At 37.4% G+C, this 4,532-nt stretch overlaps 1 non-coding gene across 1 annotated transcript; it reads left to right on the top strand.

The window, feature by feature from the left end:
• Positions 1–3,482: 3,482 nt before the first annotated feature.
• TRNAP-AGG (transfer RNA proline (anticodon AGG)) lies at positions 3,483–3,554 on the top strand. Its single transcript has one exon. It is a non-coding gene; the product is annotated as a tRNA-Pro (tRNA).
• The last annotated feature ends 978 nt before the right edge of the window (positions 3,555–4,532 follow it).

Here is a 4,532-nt window from a genome sequence, read left to right as displayed (position 1 = left end):
TTTAACCGGTGGCAGCCTGTGGCAGAGCCAGCATTATCTGATCAATTTCCTGTCCTGAAGTTCACTCCCTCCTCCCTACAAAGGCTGCCTGAACCAATCAACAACAATCAGCAACTTAATGATAGCTGAAAGATAACGTAACGGCGAGTAATAATCACACAGATGAAGTAAAGATGGCCGCTCCCATCGAACACACAAAGGGTGGGTTTCTAATACATATATATTTTGTTTCAAATCTTCTTTAGGTTTTTTTAGCATAGCAAACTATAAAAAGTAATATCTGGGACAAGTGACCGATCTATTAAACCGCCCCAAAAATGACAGATTTTCTTTAATGTTCATCATTTTTTTAAATTTACATATGGTAAATCTGTATATATATATATATTTCTTTTTTCTTATTATTTTAATATTTAAAATAACAATAATAAGAAAAAATAAATATATATATATATATACACAGATTTACCATATGTAAATATTAAAAAAAAAAAAATTATATATATATATACATTTTTATTTTAATGTAAATCTGTGTATATATATTTTATTTTTATTTTGCTATATATTTATATTATTATTATTTATTTTTATATTATTATTATTTATTTATTTTTATTTATTTTTTTAAGTCCCATCATGCATCTCGCTGTCTGGCCAATCAACTTGTCTTTTTTAAAAAGAAACACGAAATTTAAATCAATTTTTAAATAATGTTTACAAATATTTTTTTTTATGAGTATATTTTTTTCCTTTTGCATTACTTGGTTTACTGAATAAAAACATTTATTTTTGTGGAATTCTAAATATACAAAGTATGGAAATCACCTATAGATACATCTGTGAATGTTAACATATAGAAAAAATATGTTTAATTTTCCGGATCAACGAGTGATTCCAGACGTAGTAAATTTCCAATTTTATTACTGGTTAAAATTGACTATTTTATCAGACGCTCACAGCGGCCATCAAACTTCATACCGTTTCAGGCTGAAAACCTATAAATGACACTTTTTACAAGCCGTCCTGCCGAAAACCCAATGAAACTGCAGCATCATGGTGTCCAGATTACAAACTGCGCCATTAACCGCTAACGCATTCACAAATAAACAAATTTGATTTATGTTTGACCAGCTTTTTGACAGTTTTTACATAACTTATTACCAAAAATGATAGACATTTAACAAATGTAGCATTATCCTTGAGAAAAAAACGGATTTTTTAACATTCACCTAAGAATTATTATTCTGTCCGCTTAACTCAGCAGTAACTTGGACATTGAAGCTGGCAGTATTGGCTCGTCGTGCCGGAGAACTCTCACTATTTTTTATTACCACATATTAAAAATCATTTCTCAGAAAAATCGCTCTGTTCTCTGATCCCTGATCTACTAAACCCCCCGACTCCTTATCATACTGCCTGTGGGGAACAATAGAACGGCTCAGTCTTAATCACCCAGCCGGACTCTCTGACTAATGAAAGTCTATAGAGGAACGGACTTCATTAGCATCGCCATAAAGCATCAGCTCAGTGTGGTGTTTGAGCCGGGAAAGTCACCCAAAATATCACATGACTGACAGCAACGGCGGCTCCAGGACTGCAGATAAAAGAGTTTATTGGGGCAAAACAAGATAAAACCAGGTTTTTGTCACCGACCGACATTACTGTATACAGCGCTGGGGGTTATATTATTGTATACAGTGCTGGGGGGTTATATTACTGTATACAGCGCTGGGGGTTATATTACTGTATACAGCGCTGAGGGTTATATTACTGTATACAGCGCTGGGGGTTATATTACTGTATACAGCGCTGGGGGTTATATTACTGTATACAGCGCTGAGGGTTATATTACTGTATACAGCGCTGGGGGTTATATTACTGTATACAGCGCTGGGGGTTATATTACTGTATACAGCGCTGGGGGTTATATTACTGTATACAGCGCTGGGGGTTATATTACTGTATACAGCGCTGGGGGGTTATATTACTGTATACAGCGCTGGGGGTTATATTATTGTATACAGTGCTGGGGGTTATATTACTGTATACAGCGCTGGGGGTTATATTACTGTATACAGCGCTGGGGGGTTATATTACTGTATACAGCGCTGGGGGTTATATTACTGTATACAGCGCTGGGGGTTATATTACCGTATACAGCGCTGAGGGTTATATTACTGTATACAGCGCTGGGGGTTATATTACTGTATACAGCGCTGGGGGGTTATATTACTGTATACAGCGCTGGGGGTTATATTACTGTATACAGCGCTGAGGGTTATATTACTGTATACAGCGCTGGGGGTTATATTACTGTATACAGCGCTGGGGGTTATATTACTGTATACAGCGCTGGGGGGTTATATTACTGTATACAGCGCTGGGGGTTATATTACTGTATACAGCGCTGAGGGTTATATTACTGTATACAGCGCTGGGGGGTTATATTACTGTATACAGCGCTGGGGGTTATATTACTGTATACAGCGCTGGGGGGTTATATTACTGTATACAGCGCTGGGGGTTATTATTGTATACAGCGCAGGTTTTTTTTATTGTATATAGCGTGGGGGGTTATATTACTGTATACAGAGCGGGGGGGTTATTATTGTATACAGCGGGGGGGTTATTATTGTATACAGCGCTGGGGGGGTATATTACTGTATAATAATGAATAATAAATATTAATTTCCACGGTATTCCTCTTTAATTCATGTTTACAGACTGCATCTATATTCAGCTGATCTCGGGGAGAGATTTTAGTTTCTTACTAACCTCTAGGACATGAAGCTCAAGAAACCATCGTTTTTCTGTAAACTGGAGCAATTTTGTGAAATTTGGGCAATTTCCTGGGTTTTATACTTATAGCTGAAGCTGCAGTCAGGCAACTTTTTTTTAAGAGCTGAGCTGGGCAGACTGAGTTTCTCTCCCAACCACAGGATGGCTGAGATTGATGAGAGCTGCAATTCAAATCATTCAGCTGTTTTCTACCCCTTCAATGTTCATTCTGTTACTTCTGCCCCTCCTTGGGGTAGTTTGCCTGCACCAACCATGTGTAGCATACAGGAAGTAGGTCATTACAGCCTTTTACATGACTTTTAATTGTTGCAAATAAAAAAAAAAGACATTAATGTTTTCCTGCATTTTACTCTTTTCCACAGAATATTTCAATCAATGCACAACCTGCCTCACTAGGTAACGGTGCGCTGGACCTAAGCCCCGCCCCGTGACGTCAACTAGCGACGCTCTGTCTCTCTCTCTCTGCCTCTGGACAGTGTCTCTCTGTTTTCCAGTCCACACAACTGTTAAGCCCCGCCTTCCGAGACGTATTCAGGAATCAGCTATTGCAACTTTTTTTTTTAATAGAAAGTCTCCAAATAACACGCAGTCTCCCTAAAAACAATGGCATTTTGTTTATGAACGTGAAACATGCAGTGCTAAAATCATGAAGGGGTTTTTTTCCGCAAGAGTTCATCGCTGGCTCGTTGGTCTAGGGGTATGATTCTCGCTTAGGGTGCGAGAGGTCCCGGGTTCAAATCCCGGACGAGCCCAATTTTTTTTCCTTTCTAGACTTAAATTATTAATGTTTATAATTATTTTAAATTAGTTGTTGTGTTATCTAAAACAGGTATTATTTCTTTGCTTCAACCCACCACAGTGTTTTTCATATTTACTCAATATGTGGATTCAATACAAATTATCTAATTTGACTCACATGCGAAAGAGGGATGGTCCCATGGTCATGGCTGTGATTGACAGGTCCAATAACCTATGGAGTTTTTTCCCTTACTATTTTTCACTCTGGCCAATCAGCATTTAGAAGGGGAAGTGACAAGCTTTGCTATAAAAGTGTGCTGCCGCCATTTTTAATTTGTCGGTAGCAGCAGTCTTGGATTCGTGGGATTAGGGTTGAGAGTCAGTCATTCAGTTAGTCAGAATCAGAGACAGTCAGTCAGTGTTAAAGCTGAGATTGAGGCTCATGTACCATACTGCAACTGCCAATACTGCAGAAGATTTACTGGGGTAGATTGGTGAAGCTGCAGTTTTCATCCCATGTTTTATCTAATAATTTATTTATTCAATTTTGGGTTATTTTTCAATGTAAAAATAAATTACCGACCCAATCCTTTAAATGTGTTCCAATTTTCCTTATGTTACTTCAATAATTCATTTACGCTACCAGCAAAACCTTTTATTGTTGGACAATAATACAATTATTACATAATAATTGGGATTACAATTATGATGACCCCTAAAATGTGCTGATACACTGTGTTTTCCATGGCCTTTCCTAGTAATCCTAACATGTCCATGTATTACGCATGTGCTAGGGTCTAAACCCTTGACCAATTTACTGTAGTCCGCATTTACAATTTAGCAAGTAAATGACGTTTTTGGCGTTCATCGCTGATTTTGTTAGAACGTTTTTTGTAATTTTAATGTATTAAAGGATTTCCAACGTACCACCACTGAATAGTACTCAGCTATTGACATCTACTTGTTTGAAATGGGGCCTCGTCTTAATGGCG

Source organism: Sceloporus occidentalis, unplaced genomic scaffold (assembly GCF_023333645.1).
Source record: "Sceloporus occidentalis isolate IW3139 unplaced genomic scaffold, rSceOcc1.0.p SCAF_160, whole genome shotgun sequence".
In the NCBI taxonomy this organism is placed as follows: Eukaryota; Metazoa; Chordata; class Lepidosauria; order Squamata; family Phrynosomatidae; genus Sceloporus; species Sceloporus occidentalis.
Note: the sequence above shows the minus strand (reverse complement) of the source record. Positions and strands in the feature narration are given on the sequence as shown.